Source organism: Trichechus manatus, unplaced genomic scaffold (genome assembly GCF_000243295.1).
Source record: "Trichechus manatus latirostris isolate Lorelei unplaced genomic scaffold, TriManLat1.0 scaffold00077, whole genome shotgun sequence".
NCBI classification, from domain to species: Eukaryota; Metazoa; Chordata; class Mammalia; order Sirenia; family Trichechidae; genus Trichechus; species Trichechus manatus.
Genome location: NW_004444013.1, coordinates 5,600,189 through 5,624,642, shown reverse-complemented (window position 1 = coordinate 5,624,642; position 24,454 = coordinate 5,600,189). Strand labels below are relative to the sequence as shown.

Here is a 24,454-nt window from a genome sequence, read left to right as displayed (position 1 = left end):
AGCGTAGTCAATGTCACTGAACTGTGCATGTAGAAATTTTTGAAATGGTGTATCTTTGGCTATGTGTATTTTCACCAAAAAAAAAGGTTAGAGGGTTGACATGTTGTGGGGTTGTTAACCAATGTCATAAAACAGTATGTGTACTACTGTTTCATGAGAAACTATTTGTTCTGTAAGCCTTCACCTGAAAAACAATAAAAAATAAAAATTAAAAAAAAAAAAAGCCATCCATGGAAAGAGTTCTGCATCTTCTTGAAAACTTTTGTTGACAGCATTATACATTAATTTATTAAACAGCCTTTGCCTAAAGACTCACATAACCTGATGTGTTTCCTTTTCTTGGAAAATGAAAATCAAGTAGCCTATTCTGTTTCCCTTATAACCCATACGGCTAGAAATATCAGAGCTGACCTGGGTGACTGTCTTAGTTATCTAGTGTTGCTATAATAGAAATATCCCAAATGGGTGGGTTTAACAAACAGAAATTTACTATCTCACTGTTTAGGAGGCCAGAAGTCCGAATTCAGCTTGCTAGCTCTAGGGGAAGGCTTTCTCTCTGTCAGCTCTGGAGGAAGGTCCTTGTCTCTTTTTCAGCTTCTGCTCCTAGGCGATCTTCATGTTGCTTGGCATCTCTCTTCTTCCATCTCTCTTCTCTTGCTTGCTCGTTTATCTCTTTCTTATCTCAAGAGAGACTGACTCAAGACACACCCTACACTAATTTTGTCTCATTAACATAAGAACGACAACACATTCCCAAATGGGATTATAACCACAGGCATAGAGGTTGGGACTTACAACACATATATTTGGGGGACACAATTCAATCCATAACAGTGATTAATATTTCTTCTCCGGGTGTTTAAAGTATTTGATTCTTCTTCTGTTTATGCAAATTTTGATTAACTATTGCTTTTTTTTTTTTTTTAAGGGAATACACTGGCATCAGGGAAGAAAGTCCTGGTGATCTGCTTCTGTAAAGGTTACAGTAAAGAAAACCCTGTGGAGCAGTTCTACTCTGCAACACATGGGCTGCCATCAGTCGAACTCAACTTGACAGCAACGGTTTTGGTTTTTGTGGATATAGAAGTATCTTTTATGAAACTTCAAAGCCACTATGAAAAGAGACAAAAGCAGAATAATAACAGCCAAATCCATGAAGGCCATCTTTTAGGAAATCTCCTGAATGTTTTCTTAGTTCCACAGACTTTCCACTTCAGTGTCGCACTTTTTTTCCTGAAGAGTTGCACTAAAACCAAGTGTCCTACAGGCAAAATTACATTCAAATAATACCAGAGGGACCCAATCGTAAGGACTTCTGAAAACTGAATAATCACTTCTTAGTTTATTTTCAGTATTTAGACTTTTAGACATGAAGATTCTTTAGATCGCAACCTGCCCAGATCTCACTAACTCCACGTCTAACTTCCAACTTGGTGTCACTGTCATTCCCCTACGCCTCTATTTTTGTTTCCCCAACCCTGCTGCTTTTGGCAAAGTAACTTCTACCTTCTTCCTCTGCACCCTTCTCCATATGGCTGGAATTAATGAGCCTGCGAGCTGGGGGCAATGTCTCTCCACAGCTGTCTTTTCAGGCAATTACTGTATTTAGGGACAGAGAAGGAAGTCATTAACAATCCTGGGACTCAGCCAGAGACAGTTCTACCACACAAAACACTCAGATAGGGTCTTGGGGCAAAAGGTCACTTTTTATGGGAGGGACGGGGAGCAACAAAGTAGCACAGAGGAGATCAGGGAGCAGGTAGCAGGTTTTTGGCACCTTCAGCATGAGCGGTTTCTTCTGTACAAAAAAGAACAATTCTAGCTGAACTAATCAGGAATTCATTCAAGGGTAACTTCAGGCAAGAGGGAAAGAATGCCTGTGAAATTAATTCTTAGAAAAGCCTGTCCTTTAAGGCTGAAAAAGCTGCCTAAAACAGTAGAGAACATTACACCTCTTTTCCACAAGGCTGGAGAAAAGGTTGAGTCTGGTGCCAAAACGTTCTAGTTACTATAGGTAGTCCCCGACTTACGACGTATTCCAGTTGCAAGTAACCGCACTAACGACTGTCCTCTTTTTTTTTTCTGTACGTTTTATCATTACTAATATGTACTACATACAGTGCTGCAGCACATAATTTGTTGATGTTATCATTCTCAGATGTTCACTAGCAGATGTTCAATGCAATTATTTACTGATCAAAACACTGCCATATAGCAGGCTATGGCCTGGTCTATCATGAAGGGTCGGTGTCTGTGTAAGGAGTCGTAGTGGATAGAAAGTCGGGCCATGTTCAACTCCAATGACATATGACAAGTGAACTCCACATGCACTCGACAGCCATTATGCCTCTAACTTCATTGTTAGGACACTGATGTGCACAAATAAAGATGGGCTTTTATAAAGGTACTGATAGTAAAAGGCAATAATGAAAACTTGAAAAAAAAAAAAAAAAGGATTCAACTTACATCAGAACCGACTTACAATAGTCATTGGAATGGAACCACGTTGTAAGTCGGGTACTACCTGAATAAGAAATGTTAGTGAAGTCTATTCAAAAGTGTGCCTGACTGGGAAAACCAAAATGTTTTACACAAGGCGGCAGACTCCTCTTGCTTTGTCCACCCACTCACCACACCAACACTGGTCTCACCAACACAGAGAGAGACTTTGCTACTGCTGGTGGTTAGAGTGCCTCCTCTCTGATAAGACTAGGCTGGCTGTCCTTTAGAGAAGAGCCTCTAGATTTTTCTTGTTTGTTAACAGACAAGTATGGGAGGTTTGCAGAAACTAGTAAACCTTGGGCCTGGTAATCTGGGGGCATGTTTCTGACTCTGATTCTGGAACAATGTTCAAGGGCAACTCAGTGTCTCTGTGAACTCCAAAGTCTTGGAAAAATTGCCAAAGACAGAACACCCTTGTGAGACATTTAACTTGCTATGTCCTGTAACAAATGCTGAAAGTCGGAAAAAGCTGAGTTCAAATTTCAGCTGTGATCATAAGCAATGTCCTTCACCTCAGAGCCTCAGTTTCTTCATCTGTAAAATGATCCCTAACCTCATTTGATAGGCCATGTTTTTCAAACTTTTTAGACCATGATACTTAGTAAAAAAAAAATATTCATTAGGATCTTGCACACACGCACACACACACATCTCTCCGTATTCATCTCTGAAACGGGAAACAATAATTACTCTAAACGTGATATACTCTGCTATCATCTATTTGATTCTATTTGTTAAAATGCTGGTTGTTACCCACTAACGAAAAACCACTGTGATAGGATGTTTTGTAGAAAAGATGCATTAGCACGTGATCCACCAGCAAAGAGTCCAACACATAGTAGAGTCAAGTCAAATGAGGGTTCTCTTTTCATACAATACTGTCCTTTCACAGAAACTGATAGCAAATATAATTCCTGTTTATCAGCGCAGGCCAGAGAACTGTACCACAGCACTCCGTCCTTCCAGCAGTGAAAAGCTGCTGCACTGTGTTATGCTGTCAAACAGCCAATGAGTTATGTCTACATCTGTTGGCATTCTATTCTACAGAAGGGAGTCTTTGTTTATGCACTGTTTAGCACTCACTTTAGTTCTGTGGATGGGACTTGAATATTTCAGGTTTCCAAAAGTTATTCATTACTGTTTAAAAAAAAACTGCAGAACAATTTTATAAAAAGCAGACCCTTAAAATCTAAGACTGTTTAACACAATCTACACTGAAAGCAACTGTGACAATAAACTTTAATTCCAACTGCATATCGAGACGGAAAAGGGGAAGATACGTCCTTGGAAAACCTTCAGAACTTTAAAGGAAAACAGTCTTTTAAGTTCCTGTGGTTGCTAACACTCAATAATAATGTTAGCAACTGAAGTATTCAAAATACTTTAAATGGTAAAAACTCTATTTTTTTTAATGGTCATTTATTTATTGTCTGGTCATTTATAAGGAGGCCTTCTATAACCATACTTACTTCCCTTTCTCTTTTTCTCCTTCATAGTGTTTATCACTACCTAACGTTACAAATTTATCTTCATCCCCACCCCCTCACTAGAGTTTAAGCTTCATGAGGGGAAGGACCTTTTTTATTTATCACTGTACCCCTAGTACCTAGAAGAGTGCCTGGCATACACTAGGAACGCAAAAGGTACCTGTGGAATTAATGAATAAATTAGTGAATTAAATGAGCAAAATGTTGACCTCTACACTGGAGTTCAACCCCAACAAGCCACCGTGCCTCCTCCCCCACCCCCCTCGTCCATGGTTAGGAGAGAATCACAGGAAGAAAAGCCTCTAGCCTCTGAAGGCATCAGCTGGTACATAATGCACCGCCTCCCGGAATCTGTTCCTTTCTTCCTCTACATTTACAAGCAGCAACTCCCCAGCTCCCCTTGGCACCGTCTGGGTCTACCAGCTGCTTATTTCCTCTCACAAAACAACAGATACATGAAATCAAAACACATCTCCCTGGTGCCACTCCTTCAGAGCCTTCCAAGCCCCTCAGCCAAGGTCAGAAACTCCTCAGACCCCGAAGGAAAAACAGCAGCAGGTTACAACTAGGAAAAGGCAAACAGCAAATGGTCAAAGGAAACCCAAACCCTCTGGTAAAATGTTAACAGCATTTTTATGCCACAGGCATGTTACTTTCCTTTGCCCTCATTTTATTTCACAGAAGTCCTTCCCTAATAGCTACTGAATATCCAAAGTGAAAAGTGAAGGGGAGGGCAATGCATTCTGCTATCTCCCTTATGTTCCAGTACAACTGAAGAAAGCTTCATCTCCTCCTTGTCCTCCTTCGAGATAGCTGGACCGTGAGAAAGAGGCCCTTCCCTGGCTGGGCACTCTTACTCCAAGTTATGAGAGGCAAGAGAATGCCAGGATTTTAGATCTTCCCAATTGGCAGCTACGTGCTGATTTTCCACTGGGACTTCATCCACCAGTCTAATTGAGTTTCTCCAAAACTAACGTTAAGAGCCGCCTATTATTTTCTGTATATAAGAAGCTTGACCAAGCAAGCTGGGAAACATCACTGGAATCCAGGCTTTCCTTGTCTCCAAGCTTGTGTAGCTGGCACTCGGTGTTATCTGCGGTAGTTTAATGCCTACTCACATTGGAAAACATGCTCAAGTGTCTGGGAGTGGCAGTTAGAAGTAGGGGGGCTGCCACAGCAGCATAATAAAAGCAAATCACCTGGTAAAACAGGAGATGAATGCAGAAATCCAGGCAGAGAACTGGAGGTACAAATGCATTACTGACTCAAGAAATCATTTCACATGACTTAGACTACAAACTGGCTTTAAGAGACATTTCAGTCTGCACGTGTATTCCCTGCTGAATGGTGATACCTATTCAAGTGATCAAAAACAGTCCGTTCTTAAATTCAGGATAAATCCCAGACCTCAGAAACAGGCAAATGAAAAAAAAAAAAGTTCAAAAGCAGAAAGGCAGCAAATGTTACTCTCAGGACCAATCTCTCTGATATGCCCCGAGCTTGCTAACAGCATTTTTATGCCACAGGCATGTTACTTTCTTTGCCCTCATTTTATTTCACAGAAGTCCTTCCCTAATAGCCTTGGAATATCCAAAGTGAGAAGAGAAGGGGAGGGTAAAGCATTCTGTTACCTCCTCTGCTTGGAAAAGACTCGAGAGCCTGGAAAGATGCCGCAAAAATCAGTGTGAGCACAACAAATAGCAGCGGCCAAGAAAACTGAATCCCAATGAGAAATCTGCCAGCTGGGAACCACTCTGTAATCGGAGAACAAGTATCTACTTAAATGGCCAGTGTCCAGCTCAGTGCAAACAGAGTGGTTTCAAGGATCAGAGTAGAAAACCCTCCTAAAATCACCACGGGCCTTTTCCCTCCTGCACTGACTTCTAACAGTGCTGCCATGAAATCACCCCTCCCTCCAAAGTGAATGATCTAGTCCCCAAAGGATGACATATATCTCAAACAGATTCTCAATGAGGCGCGGGAGAGAGCCCTGGGAGTGGCAGTGCTTCAAGAGTCACAGCGGGTTTGGCAATGTCAAGTGGAATAAGTGAAGCATAAAAAGATGAGCAGCACCCTCTCGAGGGTGAAAGGGATTTACCTTGCGCGCTGGCAGGGCTGGGCCTGCCCAGGGAGCACCACAGCCTGCCAGCCAGGGATGTAACGTGGGGAAAAGGTGAGCCCAGGGCAGGGGAAGCCACTCTAAGCCAGTGCTGACACACAGCAAACACCAACAACTGGAATCTTATTACTGAGCTAAACATACTTAAACCCACTGCTGTCGAGTCACTTCCGACTCAGCAACCCTATGGGACAGAGTAGAACTGCCTCAGAGGGTTTGGTTAGCAGCCGTAGCACTTAACCACTATGCCACCAGGGCTCTAATCATACTCAGAGGGCATTTAAATAATTCTCAGAGAATCAACAAAGCCTTTCAAAGAAGGTAATTGCTCTTGTAAGGCACATGAGTGAGAACTAAAATATAGCTGACCCTAATTAACTACCCAAATCACAGGCAACATAACACCCTGTTCCTTCACAGTAGAGGATGCTCTCCAGAGTTACTTACACCTTGTTGTAAAATTAGGGGTGTGTGTGTGTGTGTGTGTGTGTTTTAATGGCAGATTTCCCCTCCTTGATTACCTTTTCCTAAAATCAAGAGGAAAGTTGTCTTTCAGTCCCTAAGTGTACACCAACCAGTGAATCTGAGACTATAACCTGGGAACTCTCTGGGAGAAGGTCCCAGGTACTGAAATACACTTCAAGGCAAATCACTGAGAATTGACTAGGGTTCCACATAAATTCCCTGTGGCCTGACATCCATCTTCAGCTCGTAGGGACCATGCAAAAAAACCCAGGACTGAAAGAGACCCTAGCAGTCAATGAGTACAGTGCAGGGTTCTTAAACCTGGCCCCACCTCAGACCTAGGATATCTGAACCCATAGAGGTAGCAGCCAGGAGTGTGTATTTTTAAATAGCTCTCCAGGTTATTCTGAAGGTTTGGAAGCACTGAGTTAATCTCCCCACCTCCACTTATAGGTGGGGACTTAACAAGTCTTTCTGCTACAGAATCCATATTCAGCATCCAGGGCAGGCCTTCACGCCAGGGCTTGGTGATCTGAGAACAACTGACCCAAAGACACTTGCTCCAGCAGCCACATTCGGCCGGCCAGAGAAAGGCAGCCAATTCCCAGCCCACAAGCAGCTTCCTCTCCAGAGCTTGGTGTGTGGCCTTTGAAACAAGTGGGAAGGGAAGCAGAGAAAAACAAACAAAAAACCAGCCATTGCAGTCTACACTGAGGTTGGATTACAAGTAATGTGGTGAAGAGCCTACAAGAGACTAGAAATACTCTAATAGAGATACATGTCAGTTCTGTGCAGTGTAATTAGTTGGTAAAACTTCAAACAATTTTCTCGTCCTCTGCCAACAGGCCACTGGAGGCAGGGCAGAGGAAGAGCACTCTCTCCTTAGGAGAGCTGGCCTCCGGGGCTGATGCCACGGCCGAGCTGGGCTTGAGTCCCCACCGCCTCACTCTCTCCTTAGGAGAGCTGGCCTCCAGGGCTGATGCCAAGGCCGAGCTGGGCTTGAGTCCCCACCGCCTCACTCTCTCCTTAGGAGAGCTGGCCTCCAGGGCTGATGCCAAGGCCGAGCTGGGCTTCAGAGTCCCCACCGCCTCAGGCGTATCTGCTGGTGCCCCAGCCATGCACAGCAGCTAAGCAAGCCGTGCTGCTGCTGCTGCAGGTGCTCCCCACCACCCCACGGGTCCTCTCTTCAAGGAAGCACTGTCAGTCCTGGTTATAAAGCTGCAGCAGTAGACAGATGTATTACCAATGGAAGGAATTTGTCTGAATGCTATTTTTTCATTTTAAGAAATAAAAATAATGGAATCATTTTTAACTTTCTAAGTAATTCTGAGAAAACACCAGAACAAAGGATAACTTTCATCTGGACTATGAAGAGAGAACCTTGAACTTAAGGAAACTAAAGTGCACTTTAATTACAGGACTGATATAGTAGCAATAAATCCACTGCCATCGAGTAGATTTCGACTCCCAGTGACCCTACAGGACAGACTAGAACTGCCCCCACAGGGTTTCCAAGGCTGTAAATCTTTACAGAATCAGACTGCCACATCTTTCTCCTACATGGCAACTGGTGGGTTCAAACCACTGACCTATCAATTAGCTGCAGAGCGTTTAACCACTGTACCACGATGGCTCCTATGGTGGCAACAGAAAGAGCTAAATTAGGAGATTCAAGAATCAGACTCCAGCCAGTCCCTGGTTCACAGGTAACTGTGAAATTGAGCTGGTTACACAACCCCAACGGATCTTACAGATGGAGAACAGGAGAGGGTGTGGAGGGAAATGGTCAAGTACTTTTGGCTCTAGAAGTATAATTCTAATTATTTAATTTGTAGCTTTGTGGACAGCTCTTTAAATTTTGGTTGAAATCAGTATCTAAGTCAACCTGGTTAGAATCCTATCAACCCCAATTAAAATGAGCTAGACTAATCAGTGTTTATTTCCATCTGGCTTGTCGTTTGCTTTCAGAAGGATTCAGGAAAGGCAATGAGGTGAGAGTGGAAATCATGACAGCCACTAATGAGTCTCATTTTGCTCAGGCAGTGACACTCACCAATAACCATTTGTTCCTAGATTCTACTTTTGTGCTTTTACCACTACACTCTGAGGCAGACCACCCTTTCAGGCTCCTGCGTGTAGCTACATCTACCTACAGCTCTATAAATAACAACAGCCAGACACACAGTGACCAGCCACCTGTGAAATTAGCATCAAATGATCTGATCAGGTTTCTTTACCCGTCCTCCTCCTCTTTGCCCTGGGCCAAAAATCCAGACAACCTAGGAAGTTAGACCAGAGTTGCCTCATGCTTCCCAGGATCTGTGGACAAAGAACAAATAGTCCTGTCACCAGCATAGGACAGCCATTTCGCTGTACATCACTCCAGTGGGCTTTAATAGAAGAGGTCAAGATTTTAACAAGCACCAAATCTCCAATATTTATTTTACAACTTCTGTGACATTTATTATAACAAAGGCTCTGGAAATAAAACATAGCCTTCTTCTTATAGTTCAATTTATTTTATAATCAATTATATTTAATAAAATTTAACAATAATACCTAAAATTTCGGTGGCCAAATACCAATTAAGGAGCCCTGGTGATACAGTGCTTAAAGCGCTTGGCTGATAACCCAAAGGTCGGCAGTTCAAACCCACCAGCGGCTCCGCAGGAGAAAGACATGGCAGTCTGCTTTCGTAAAGGTTTACAGCCTTGGAAACCCTATGAGGAAGTTCTACTCTGTGCTATCGGGTTGCTAGAAATTGGTACTGACTCGATGGCAATGGGTTTGAAATACCAATTGCAACTCAAAAGGAATATGATCACAAGTAGCTATGGCTAGTACCGACTGAGATAAGGTATTTCCATCTATGCCTGTTGCACTTATACTCCTTTATTTTGAATATAACAGATTTCTTGCCTAAGCTGGGAAACACACAGCAGCAGTGTTCTTTGTAAAGTTCCTCAGGAAGCCAGCTCTCCCTGTCTTTTCTAATGCACAGGCATTTATTGAGTAGGCATTGTGGCACAAAGAGTTGAGTGCTTGGCTACTAACCAAAAGGCTGGCAGTTCAAATCAACCCAGAGACACCTCACAAGAAAGGCCTGGCAATCTACTTCTACAAGGTCACAGCCATTGAAAACTCTATACGCTGTTCTACTCTGAAATACATGGAGTTGCCATGTGTCAGAACTGACTCAAAGGCAACTGGTTTTTAAGATGAACAGAACAATGTTCCTAAAATTGCACTAGTATTCACATACGCTGAATGTTAACTATGCATAATATTTTGATTACTTCATACCTGAATAAACATAGGCTTAAAGAGATGCAATGTAAAGATGGCAGAGCCACATCCAGGTTTTCTAGGTCAAAGTTCAGTCATCACTATTCCACAGCCCACAGCCACATTCCACTCCAAATGCACAGAAGTACACATATACCTCATAGCTTGTTAGGATAAATATGAGTCCATCTAAACCAGGAAAAGAGAAGGTGGTCAGTAAATGCTTGTTATTGACAGTGGTGACAAGCATATCAGGCTCACTTACTAACCCTTTGCTCTGAGTGGGAAACCATGCTAATTCATGGCTAAGAGCTCATGCACTCATCAGCCTGGCCCAAGAAACCACCAGAACACAGTTTGGTCTTGCTCATAACAAGAACACAAATCATTCCTTTCTCCTTACCTATCATTCTTAAGATCAAGTTAAATAATCCCCTGGCCTGTCCTCACTCCCATAGCCCACAGTGACATCATCTGTCTCTGAATCCTAAACTTCTGTGTCCCCAACATGTGTTAGAACAGCAAATCCCAAACCTGGTTGCACATTACAACTACCTTGAAAGCTTTTTTAAAAAAAAGCCTGGTTCCTACTCCACAGGGAGTCTAAGGTTTATTTGGTCTGAAGTGGGGTCCTGGCATGGATTCCTTTTAAACTCCCCAGGCTGAAAACCAGTCAGACCAGTGTTTCTCAAAGAATAGTCTCTGAACCAGCAGCATGAGCATCAACTGGGGACTTGCTATAAATGCAAATTCTCAGGCCCCACACCAAATGAATCAGAAAATCTGGAGACAGGACCTGGCAATATATATTTGAAAAAACACTTCAGGTTATTCTGAAGCACACTAACATCTGAGAACCACTGCCTTAAACAACCTAAGGATCCTTAAGAATTACTTTACTAACTTTTAAGGCATTTACAACTTGCCTTTCCAACTAGACTGTAAGATCCTCAAAGATAGGAATTGTGTTTTCTTTCTGTGTATCTCTGAAGCCAATACAATACTTTACCAAGTAGATGTCCCATTAATATTTATTGGCTGATCATCCAACGAGGCTCTAACAAACGGGAACACAGCCCGCATACTCCACAGTCATGAACTCATGACTGACCTGATGAAATGCAAATGCCCTCCCACCTCACATGGGTCAGCGCTCCCCCCTCCATTTCATGCTGTGTTACAAAAAGGGATGTAGAAGCGAGTACCCTGAAGTGGAAAACTTTCTCCAAAGTCAACTTTTTAAAAGACGCAAAATTCACTGGAAAACTAGCATATATTCAACAAAAACTAACACTTTTTGATCACCTATTGAATGCATTGTGTTGGGAATCATTAAGGATATAAATATGACTTAGACATCACTCCTCAAAGGCCTTGGAGCAAAACAGGGGCACCTATAGGGATTTTTTCCTAAAATCTAGGTTTCTAAGGAATGGTCTACATAAAAGGGAAAAGTTCACAGGAATTGCTCAAGAAATGCTGGTTGATTCTACCAGGGCCTGGAAGCAAGACCTTCAATCAAGCCAAAGTTTTTCATTCAACTATAAAGTGCGCTTATGTCTTTTAGAAAGACATTCAGTAATACGTTTTGAAATAAACACAACTATTCCAGTAAGTTCCAGTAAGTACCACACATACACACACCAAAACGCAACCAGAAAATCTAAGTGTCTGGGACCCCTGAGTGACCGATCACAAGATGGCATTGGGGTGGCAGTGGGCTGGTGTTCCTTTACAATTTTACAGACTGGCCACCTTTTCTGATTCATTTATGGCCACACTGCTGGGGTCACCTGGAACTGCCCAAGAGCTAAAGTAAGATGTGCACATCTAAAGGCCCCTTTAGATACTGTCCCTTTATTATTTCTCCAAACACACTCTGAGTTATTCTAACCACAGAAGGGCAAGTAAGGGTGGGAGGCTGGGGGGAGCAGTGATGATTACTCAAACAACCACTTTATTTATCCAAGTTTATTTCTGGCCTCAGTGAGACGCTTCATGAGTAGGAATGGGGCCCACTCCTGAGTAAACTGCTTGCTTCAGTCTCAGAAAGGCCTAAAGAACAGTTAACTGGCTGTTTTCTTCCAAAGGTCAAACAACAAAGATGCTGGAAATGGCTGCACATTGTATATAATGTAAGAACTGTGCTTCAGAACACACAGCAGTGGGGAACAATCCTACCAACTTCGGCATTTCAAAGGGAAAGGCAGAAAGAGGCACAAATACAGCCACACGCCATAGCAGGCCTTGCCTTCTTGAGTTTCTAGGCTGTCTGAGGAAACAGAGAGTGACTCCTTGCTACTAACTCCCAGATTTACCACAACAAGCAAGCAGGTTGGATCTGTGGTCAGAGAGGCTGGGACACACAAACCAGTTCTATTTGTATTACTTATGGCTCCACGGTGGCATTCATAGCTTATATTTGAAAGAAAAACATATATACGATGAAATTTGAAAATACTTTCAGAAGTTCCTCAATATCCATACCTTCTCTACTGTACAGAACTTCCTTACATACCTTCAGGGACACAAGACTTACTCTAATGAGTGTTCATTTTGGAATACCCTGTCAGAATGTTCTTCCTGAAACAGCCATAATATGCTTCTCTATTCCTTCCTATCATTAGTTCTGGTTCTACCCTAGGAAAGATATAAACTAACTAAACCCTCTTAGAAACCACAATCCACATAAATATTTGGAGACAGTGATCATGTTCAAATTTTTCAACTGTTATTGCCCCCTACTGCATGGCTAATGTGTATTTTTTCCCCTACAAATAATTCCCTTACCAAAAGGTCAACACAATTAGAAGCTATAAATGTGTCTGACCTACTCTGACATTAGTCATTTGATCACTGTAACCATGACACATACAAAAACACACAAAAGAAACAAAGACCAGCTAAGTAAGCCCTGTGTACTTGGGAGGGCTGGAGACCACAAGAGTGACAAAAGGACCAGATCCAGCTGTGACTAAACCAGCAGAATCTCACAGCGAGCCGAGAGCGAAAGATAGAGAGAGACCAAGAGACCCCTACCCAGGGCCAATCTCAGGCATCTATTGTTCAAAAGCAGAAAACCTAGGGTATTTACAAGAGTGCTGTGTCAAAACAGAAGAGGTGTTCTGACACCCAGTCACATTTTGATTTGGATCTGATGCCAGATTCAAAGAACCACTTTCCTTCTAGCACCCAGAGGAGCACTGGCACTCCAGCCTTCCCGGTTTACCTAGCCCAGGCCTATAGCATGGGAAGGAAGACACATGAAGCCACTTCCCTGATCCGTCTCTGACCAGCTCTGCTCCAGGACAAATGATCCCACAGCCCTGAGAGTTGTGCCCTGGGATGAAAGCACTCCAAGGACATCTGCCCCACCCCTTTAACCCACACCTCCCCTTAGACACTTGGCTACACTCGTCTAGTTATACCAATCAGGCAAGGCTGAGTCAAGGGGAGATTAAAGAAAGCAAGGAGGCCTGACTCACCACAGGGCCTGAGTTGAAAGTGGCCCATCCAGTGGGGGACAGCCCATGAGTTTCTTTGGCGGGATTGGCAATACAATAACTGTTAGGGTATAGTGAGGCCAATGGAGAGAGGCCTAAAAGCTGTGATGAGTGAATTACGGATCATCTCCTAACCTTTGTGGAGAGCAAGAAGTTGACAGAAAGCACCAGCCCGCGGGAGGTACTGATGGAAACCACGAGAGCCACAGCAGCAGCAGCTCACAGGAGCAAATGTGGAATCCACCCTGCAGTTACTGAACAAGAAGATAGCATCTTGAGAAGGAATGGAGAGAAAGATGTGGCTAAGTGAGAGAAAAAGGGAAAATACACCATATTACAGTTTTTTTATGACCCAGCATCACAATTTAAAGCTTCTAAGGATGCCATGTAACATTCTTCAGAACATTACCCAACAAACAACATACAAAAAATTATTTCCATGCGGGGATAATACACTAAATGATTTCTAATTATGTATTCTGTTTATTCTGCAAGTACTTATCTGGCAATTCATAATTTACCAGAACAAGTTTCTATTTGCACAAATTGCTAGCAGATTGCTATTAGGAAGAATTCACAACTAGCCCGGGTTCCTCTGGAGAGGTCAGGAGTTCCTAAGAGCCACCAGCCACCTCAGAATCATCTAGGGTATTAATTTTTTTTTTTAATTCTTGGACTCCATCCTATAACTAATGACCCAGAATTTCCAAGAGTAAAGACTTGGTCCATGTATTCTAAAAATTACCTTTATTGAGGTATAATTTACGTAAATAAAATGTATCTACTTTATGCATACAGTTTGATGAGTTTGTCTAATATATACACCACAGTCAAGACATATAATACTTCCATCACCCTTGTGGCCCCATGGAAACCCTGGTGGCACAGTGGTTATGAGCTACGGCTGCTAACCAAAAGGTCTGCAGTTCGAATCCACCAGGTGCTCCTTAGAAACCCTATGGGGCAGTTCCACCCTGTCCTATAGTGTCACTATGAGTTGGAATTGACTTGACGGCAACAGGTTTGCTTTGTGGGTTTTGTGGCCCCGTGCATTTTTGCTGAGTTTTTTTTTTTCCATTTGTTTCAAAGGAATTTACAGTTGTTTGCTGAAGCATTTTTATGATGGCTGCTTTAAAATTCTCTTCAGAAAACCTGATTCTTCTCGGTGTTGGCAGCTATTATTGGCTATTCTCATTCATGTTATTAAGTTTCTGATTCTTGTGGTTTTTTATTGTATCCTGGACATCTTGTTTATTTATCAGGCAGTCCCCTTGATGACATGTGGCATGAGGGCTGGGTGGGTATGTACATTCAGCTTCCCTCTGGGCCCTGCTGACACTACCCTGTCACACTACCTGTTGCAAACAGGTGGGGTGAAGTTCAGCTCCCCCATCGGCCCTGTCGGTACCTCTCTGCACAAACTGGGCACTGACTTGCACTGCCTCCAAGTGAGGATATCAGATCAGACCCCTCAGGGCCCACTGTCCCCAGGAAGAAGAGAAGAAAAGGACTGACTCACACTGCTTTGTTGCTGCAGGGTGTAATGAATGTTCAGTTTGCCGCTGGACCCAGCTGACAGTAACCTGGCACTGCCCTAGAGTACCACCTAGTTCCGCCCAGCAAGGAATGGAAGATCAATACTCTGCTCAGTCCTACCACATCGCCCAGCAGGTGCAGGGTGGAAGATCAACTTCCTGCCTGACCTGCTGAACAGCAGAGGTTGAGGGGTGTGGGGTTGCAATATGGAGGGTACTGCCAAAAGGGCCTTTGGCTAGGAGGAACAGGCTTTTCTAAAAGCTTTTTTTTTTGTCTGTGCCTCTTGTTGATTCTGAGTTGGAGGCTTCTGTAGCGGCCTCTCCGAGACATGTGGGACTCCAAAAGGAAACCCAAGGATTGAGTCACTGCCATGTTGTTCCTCAAGCCCTGAGGTACACAGGCAGCCTACCTTCTTCTTTCCACCTCTTAGACTTCATAGGCTTGTTTGTTGTGTTACTTCCAGGGTTTTAAGTTTAAGGCAGAGGACCTAGGATGAATGGGGCAACTCATCTTGGTGGAACTGCAAGTCTTCAGCCCGTGTATTTATAAAATGCTCTCTGGGTGATTTTGGTGCACCAACAGGTTAAAACTGGCATGCTGTTTTAGGACATCAATGGAAAAATCAGATCACCTGAAGGAGCTCAATCAGACCGTCTCAAAAATAGCTAATATCTACTAAGTGCTTACTATGTACCAGGCACCTTACTAAGCACTTTGTTCATATTAGCTCATTTAATCTTCATAAAAACTTATATGTGGAAAAAAAGACCAGATTTACTGGCCTGACAGAGACTGAAGAAACCCCGAGAGTATGGCCCCCGGACACCCTTTTAGCTCAGTGGTGAAGTCACTCCCGAAGTTCACTGTTCAGCCGGGGATCGGACAACCTCATAAAACAAAATGGGACTAATGAGGCACAACAGTCCAGGGACAAGGACTAGAAGGCAGGAGGGGACAGGAAAGCTGGTGATAGGGAACCCAAGGTTGAGAAGGGACAGTGTTGACATGTCGTGGGGTTGTTAACCATTGTCATAGGGCAATATGTGTACTGTTTAATGAGAAACTACTTGTTCTGCAAACCTTCATCTAACGTACAAAAATAAGAATTATCTACGTGAGATCAAACTGACAACAGCATCTCAAAAGGTTTGATGCAAAGCCTAGGGGGCAGTGAGTTGAAGATAATGGTGGTGGGATAATTTGGAAAAGGATAGTGATAACACCAGCACAACTGGAAGAATGTAATCAATGTCACTGAATTGTACATGTAGAAATTTTTGAAATGGTGTAACTTTGGCTGTGTATATTTCCATCAAAAAAAGGTCCTCCAAGGTCAAGGACGGAGAGTGTTGATATGTCGTGGGGTTGTTAACAAATGTTATAAAACAATATGTGTACTGACTGTTTAATGAGAAACTATTTGTTCTGTAAACCTTCACCAAAAGTACAATAAAAAAAGTTAATTAAAAAAAAAACGAACTGGTATGTGGGAATTATTTTCATCTCTATTTTCCATTTAAGGAAATACTCTCAGTTTAAGTAAATTGTCCAAGGATGCACAGCTCATAAATGTTGCGGCTAGGATGCAAAACCAGGCCGTTTGGCTCTTAGATTCCACATTTTTAACCACTATAGTCTGCTCTCTCTCTTTCACAATGCAAGGCTTAAAAAGACTAACTTTATATGTACATTTAAAAAATTTATTCAAACACACTGGGGCATTATCCGAAGGTAGTAAATAAAGCCAAGGTATACAGGAATCAAAAAGGATTTGCCTTGGGCTATAATTTCAGAAACTCATTGGCATCCTCTCTGGGTTGAGAGATGTAAACTGTTACTCTGGCTTTTCATAATCTGAAGACTATAACTTCCCTGACAGGGAGGACTGCACAGCTTTTTATAACCAACGCAGTAAACATTTACTAAACGAATTAAAGAAGGCATGAGTCCAAGCAGCAGAGAAGCCACACAGTAACAACCTGGATGTAGGACAGTAGAAATGGCACTGGACTATGTGAACGTCTGGGTTGAACATGGATCTGACGTTAACTAGCTGTGTACACCTCAGGTTCTCTAAACCTCAATTATCTGGAAGTTGGACAGGATCACAATTTTGGATGCAGTCCAGCTTAAAAGTTCACAACTCTATGCCAAACAAAAGGAAGGCTGACATGGGAGTCTCCATTTCTCTCCCTTCTCAGTAAAAAAATCAAGTTACATGGCAGGCAGGTGTGAGACGAAGCTGAAAAACAGAGGAACAAGACACCGTTGTTTCTCTGCTCTGGAGATCTGTCTTCCTGTCTATTTGGCAAACTCCCCGCCTTCCTCCAAACCCACCTTGAACAAGGACTCCTCCCAGACATTCTCACTCCCTACCCCACAGAAGCAGCACTGCCTCTTCTGTGCTGCCACCAGGGCTTGTGCCTCTTGCACTGCTGCGGTCCCCCACTGCACAGAAATCAGGCATTCCTGCACAGATCATCCACGCTCGGCTGTGACCTCCTGAGAGGAGAAACAATGCTTACTCTCCTCTGTCTCCCCAGTGTTCAGTGTCTGGGAGCTAGCAATGTTCAATACATGTTTCCGCCTACGCATCTTAAAGCCAAGTATTTTTCCCAAATCCACATTCTCACCATTCCCCTTTTTAGGTACCTGCTAATGCTAACCCTGGAAACCCTGGTGGCATAGCGGTTAAGAGCTATGGCTGCTAACCAAAGGGTCGGCAGTTCGAATCTACCAGGTGCTCCTTGGAAACCCTATGGGGCAGTTCTACTCTGTCCTGTAGGGTCGCTATGAGTCAGAATTGACTCGACAGCATCCGTTTGGTTTGGATTTTTGGTTTAATGCTATAGGGGAAATTACTTTTGATAAAAGGTCATAGAACCGAAAGACAAATTATCCAAGAAAAACCTGCAGGCACATGCAGACGGATCTCGTGTGGGTACGTTAGCAGGTTCTAGGTGGTGGGGTAGTGTACTCATTAGTGTACAGGAGCCACAAGTACACAATGGCCAGGGTGGCTGCAGGGCTGGCTGACCACAGTTCTTCCTGGCTCAGCGTCCTGGGCCCTCCTCCCCTACAGCTCTCCAACATAGTGAACATACAGGTCCTCACACTGAGGGGTCGGCAGGTGAAGCCACATTTCCTTCTGTGATCTACTCTAAAACCAATTGGCCATTAGCTCCTTCAAGTAGCAACCTTTTTCTGCCTTATGGGAAACCACTTTTTTTTAAAGTGCAACTAATTGGTTTCCATGAACAGATACGTTTTACATTTATCCTCTAACTTTAAATGATGTCATTAAGGCCTTCTAAGTGCAGCTGAGCTTAAAAAGACAAAGTGGAAAAAGTTATTATGCAAGGTAATGAGAGACAAGCTACTGGCCTGGAGGGGGAAATGTCGGTCCTCTGTTGTTGTTCTCTAGTAGGTCTCTGGAAATCCCAGCTTTAAAAAAGCACACTATCTCTGAAACGCACAGAGGTCTTGTGTGCTGCATTCTGCAAAGCTGTGACTTAGGGGAAGTAGGATAATTGCCTCTAGCTCCATGTAGCTCACCCTACCCGCCATGTAGCTCATGCCCAGCAGTCCAGTTGGCTCAAGCCAGAATTACTGTCTCCAATTACAGTAGAGCCAAGAGGCTGGTACCTGAAAACATGCCTCAGGCAGCCAGGCGCCCACTGCGGCTCCTCCACCGCCTCTCTGGAAATCCCAGTAAAGTCAGGGCTGAGGGTGAGCTTTAGGCAAACCCCTCATACAAAAATATTCACGCATATATACCTAGTACATTTGCTAAATGTCTGCTGAATGTCTATAATCCCCACACAAAGTGCCGAAGTCCCCCTATATAATATAAAAGTGCAAAAAGATGCTTTATTAACAGATTCACCTAGAATGATCGAACTAATGTCTCAAAAACCAATCAACAAAAAAATTTAAGCCTCTCAATAAAAGACGACCAGCATATGCACTGCTTATAACATGCTCTGACGTGTTAACAGCCCCAAAAGAGTACTAACACTTCCTTCATCTCGCTGTTTCACTGGATCAAGACACAACCATACCAGTCAGATACCAGTTTATGCTCTTGGATTTCACATTCATACCACCCTGACCACCCTACCACAAACACCAATTATTTTTCTGACTAATAATGAAAACAACTGGCATGTACTAAACACTTGCTATGTGGTAGGTACTGCTCTGAAGGTTTAACATGTACCTTGGTGGCACAGTGGTTAAGAGCTACAGCTGCTAACCAAAAGGTTGGCAGTTCGAATCCACCAGCTGCTCCTTGGAAACTCTTAGGGGCAGTTCTACTCTGTCCTACAGGGTCACTATGAGGTGGAATCGACTCCAGGGGGCTAATGGGTTTGGTTTTTTGGTTTTACGCTTCACAACAATCTAGTGAGGTAAAGACTAGAATTGTTTCTGTTTCTTAGCTACAGCTCCATTCATTTCGACCCTTCCAACACAATATCATTATCTTTTTTGCTTTGGTTTATGTCCCTCATTTATTCCCAATAATCAAGTTCACTCTGCGGGTTAGAAAAAGCAGCAACGGAGAACTGAGTAATACACCACTCTGTTCACCCACAATCTCTGGTCTACGTCATTAATTCCCAGACAATAACAGCAGTAATCAGCACAGGAAAGGAGAGGAAGGAGATGTAAGTGCAAACATGTCATAACCTAAGGAACAATTAGGTCTCCTGCAAGTTGGAAAGCCAGCTATTTCCAGCTAAATGCAGAATGGTGCATTTCCATTGCCATTAACTTCAGGAAGATTGCAGCTAATCTCATTGAATTTCTAAATGAAACCCACGCTGTGAGCATTACATAAGTCACCTCTCAACCCCCCACTTCCTGGACAGCAGTCAATACATGGAAGGCTTCTTTCTCCCCTTGAAGCAAGCAAAGAAATTCCAGTGACACTGTGTACACACTAAGAAATACTCACTAAACTCATTTATTTGTGATTTTATCTCCTACCTAATTACAGCTGAAATAATATGATCTACGCTCCTTGTTCAAGTGTGACACATTTAACAGATTATTCAATACTGGTTTATCCAGCTATGTCAGACTGACAGCAGCACTTAATGTTAATCAGGGGTATGCCTATGTATCAATTTTAAGCTTCACACAGTTCAGTGAAATTATCAGAGTTGCAAGACATCATCAATATGTTTTGATCTATCTGTCAAGAGACTTGGGATGTTGGTTAATTTTTTCCTTCATGTTCTGCTTCACTGTACACAACGAGGGAAGAGCATGAGTAAGCACGTGTGTCCAGACTGCCTCACATGTTTCATGGTTTGGATATTGTGATCACAATACAATGAGCCAGGCACAGTGATGACAATAACCTCCAAGTGGGGCACAAAGGAGGCAGTGACTAACCTGCACCTCAGGGTCTAAGAACGCTTCACAAACAAAGCAACATTTAAGTTGATTTTGGAAGACACAGACAGAAAAGGAATATTAGGCAGCAGGTACAGTGTTTGCCTCAAAGTGGGTAGAACCTCTAATAATCTGAAATGGAGACGTTCCTATACAGATTACTGGCAAAAGTCTTGGAGGGAATGCACCTACTAGAGTCACCTAATGATCATGTCCATAAGTCAGGGACAGAAAGACTGGACAGGCCACTACACATACAATGAGCTGGTCTTCCCCTTCCCAGTCCCCATCGGTTATGCACAGACAGAGGAGAAATGGCAGATGACCTTTATTTTGGTCCTTGGTGTCTTCGCATTCCGGAAGCTTCAGTATGGAAGGGCCTACATGGAGAGGAGATGACTCTGAGCCACCCAGTCCACCTACTGCAAAAATCCATACCACGCTTTCTGGGAAATATTCTTGTAATATTAAATAAGATCCATGTCAGCATAACGAGCAATCAGTAAAGAAGAATCTATGAACAACCCTTCCACCCCACCCTCACGCCCCAATGACCACATACACACACAAGTTTTTAGCCATATGACCCACAGGCAACTCAATTCTGGAGCCAGCCTTCAATTCTCCCTTGAATATATATTAATGGGGGGGAGAGGGGGGTTGAGTGGATTATTGTTCCACATACTTTTCCAATGATGCATCCCCAATGGCAGAGGAGAGGTTTGGGGGAAATACGCCTTTAGATTTTGTAGAAGATTCTCATATCACCCCAACTCTTATCGGAGCTCAATGGGAGGTACGACCCAGTGTGAGAAGCATGGCACCAGGTCCCCAGGCTTTCTAACACTCGTCTCACTTCTCTGCTATGTAGCCCTGGATCCTCAGATGGTTTTCTCTGGGTCTAATATAAAGACAGACACCAACCTGCCGGGGTCAGAGTGAGCCATGGACAGTGGTGGGAGTGTGGCAAAGCTCTGAGATGTGCTGGGGCAGGTTACGATGATGGAGAACCTCACTTACCCAGGGGCAACTCAAGGCAGCTCAGAGATCAAGGCCCAGAGAAAATGAATTTAAATTCATTTCTTAACAATCTTGCTGCTTGGATCACATAATACAACCCCCAAATTTTAAAATCCAATTAAATTGTTTTATACATGTGAACTAATCAGAAATTATGGCAGTGGAGAAGGAGGTGTGGGAGGGGAGGGGAGACAACATAGTAACTGCCAACAGGATTCTGGCCTAAGCAGAAAGGAAAACAGAAACAAATGCAACAGACCAAGAGATAAGATCACATTCCTAAATTATCAAGAAGGTCCTTCTACCCTCTCCAGATTCCTGTGGGGAATTCTCAAAGGCTCAAAGGCTCTCAGAGGCATTATTGTGTGTGTACACACACACACACACACACACACACACACACACACACACACGGAAACTTTGTCGAGTTTGGGTTATAAAACCTTGGAAGACAAGGAATCCATCATCTCTCCAGGGCTTGGCTCCACAGGCCCAAACACAGATATGAGCCCTTAAAGCTACAGGCCTTAAGGCCAAAGATTTTCTTTACCAGGTAAACTTAGGAACCCTGGTGGCACAGTGGTTAAGAGCTCGGCTGCTAACCTCAAGGTTGGCAGTTCAAACCCACCAGCTGCTCCACAAGGAGAGAGTTGTGGCAGTCTGCTTCCATAAACATTTACTGCCTTGGAAACCCTATGGGGCAGTTCTGTTCTACCCAACAGGGTCGCTGTGAGTCAGAATCAACTCAACAGCAATGGTTTTTTTGTTTTTTGTTGGGGGAGGGGGGCAAACTGAAACTCAAGGGGCTGTTTGTTGTTCTTCCAGTGCCCAAAGTCAAGAACTCATCAGCTTCCTGACACTGACTTCCTACAACCACATACCTTCTCATGCACACCTAGCAATACTCCTGCTAATGTTAATGCGGTTTGGCTGATAAGCGAAGTCCGATTTTCTGCATGCTGAAGTCATAACCAGTTTTGCATTTGTCAAAGTGCCTACCTTAGAAAAGACAGATCTCCTAGCCTGGCTGGAATGCCAAGTACCACTGCTTTTTATATGTCCCCCCCCATACATGCATCACTTTTATATTGTAATTCAGTATTTTCAACCCAGATGTCAGGCAGCCAAAATGTCCTCCATCTCAGCTGTCTCTAAGAACTGCTGAGGAAAGGTCCACAACCAGCCAGTTCAGCCCTGCACCTCCCTCATCTGTCACAGAGGGACTCCCCTGATGGTTTCGAAGGGCGGGGAGAGAATGCTCTCTGGAACAAAAGCAGTCCCTCTGGCAGGCGTTCATAATTCCAGAAGCACAGCTGGGCCTCCACTGCTCATCTCAGCTAGCAAGAGCCCACATTACATAAATCATGTTCCTGCCACTTCATGGCACTTCAGGAAATTACTGGCCAGTATTAACCTGGCCTAAATTGCTCAGAAAATTATCAAAAGCCATCTCATTTATGCTGGTAATATCAGCAAGAATGGAATGAAGTCCGCAGCCTTGAGTGCCTGGCCTTCTTATCTGACCACTCAGTGAGTGACCACAGGTGAGTGTCTTGGCCTTGGAGCTGCAGCTTCAGCAGTTCAGAAACAAATGAGACCTGTCCCCATCCAACTTCAAAGGCTTTAGAAGTCAGAGTAAGAATATTCCCTGCTATGAGTTCTTACAAAAAAAGAGAAAAGAAAATATGCTTCATGAACTCAATCTAAGATGCTCACTCAGTACATACCATATCCAAGATACCATGCTAGGTGTCGCAAGGCATTTCAGGCTGGAAAGAACCCATCACCATTTAAAACAGATACTCTAAATACATCAGTATAGCAAAGCAGAGCATGAGCTATACACCAAGGGGTAGGAAGACGAATATGGCTGACAACAATAGCGGCAGCACATGCCAGGCACTGTTCTAAGTGCATTACATACACTAACTCCTTTAAGAGTTACCACAACCCTTTGAGGTAGGTACTCTTATCATCCCCATTTTACAGATAAGGAAATGAGGATACAGAAAGGCAAAGTAATCTGCCCAAAATCAAACAGCCTGCAAATGATAGATCTGGAATAAAAACCCAGAGTCTGAGTCTAGTCTACCTGAAGTGTGACGGAGAGATGACAGCCAGTTGGGGGTAGTCAGGAAAGAGGTAATAGAAATGGAAGCATTTGTAATGGGCCTAGAAGCACACATAGACACTGTTACTAAGGCAGATATAACTAAAACCAAAATAAACCAAACGCATTGCTGTCCAGTCGATTCCGACTCATAGCGACCCTATAGGAGAGAGTAGAACTGCCCCATAGGGTTTCCAAGGAGCAGCTGGTGGATTCGAACTGCTGACCTTTTCGTTAGCAGCCTGAGCTCTTAACCACTGTGCCACCATGGCTCCAGATATAACTAAAGATGCCTTATATGTACCTGTTCTTACAAGTTCACTCACTTCCCATATAAACATGTGTAAATTATACTCACACGAGCCATTGCTGCCCCAGCTTCTAGACTGACAGCATGAAATATGGGAGGAAAATGAGATCCCAAGAACTGAAGGCATTCTGCCCAATCATCCTCAACATATCACTGAGTGACAGTGTCTTCCAGGCTCCCAGGCATCTTCCTCCAGGCTTCTCAGCATGGTGGAGGCATCACCCTGATGTACTGCCCAATTCTGCTGAGGCAATTAAAGCATCCTGATGAAGGTTCACCCTAAATATTTTTAAACTTCCTTATTAAAAGGTGTGATGCAAGTATAAGGTGGCATTACTATTTTTAAGTTCATCCTCTGCAGTTACTCATTTAGAGGTGTGAAAATAAAACCTGTGTTTCATTTCTCACTTTCCATACATCCGCTTGATTAACAGGCTTGCACCTCTGAGTTTCATGATGGAGGTAACAGCCAGGCATGCTGGAATGAGTTCTATATTATGATTTCACATAAACGAAAAGATATTTCTTACACAATGATGAATATTTCGGAGGAGCATGTGAGCAAGAGCAGGCAACACTCCTCAGCTGCAACGAGCCAGTCCACAGAACACAAAGTGTATGCTTCAGGAATAAATGAGGACTTCTTTATTGTTGCCTCTTTACTTTTTAAAATTTGGGAAGGAACTCAAGTTTTTCATTTTTTTTTTTTTTTTTTTT

General features: G+C 43.3%; 1 protein-coding gene across 2 annotated transcripts in view; it reads right to left on the bottom strand.

Annotated features, from left to right (window-relative positions):
* The window catches only part of AUTS2 (activator of transcription and developmental regulator AUTS2), a 1,348,477-nt gene that overhangs the window by 1,143,234 nt on the left and 180,789 nt on the right, over nt 1–24,454 (bottom strand). The gene's annotated exons all lie outside the window — the stretch shown is intronic.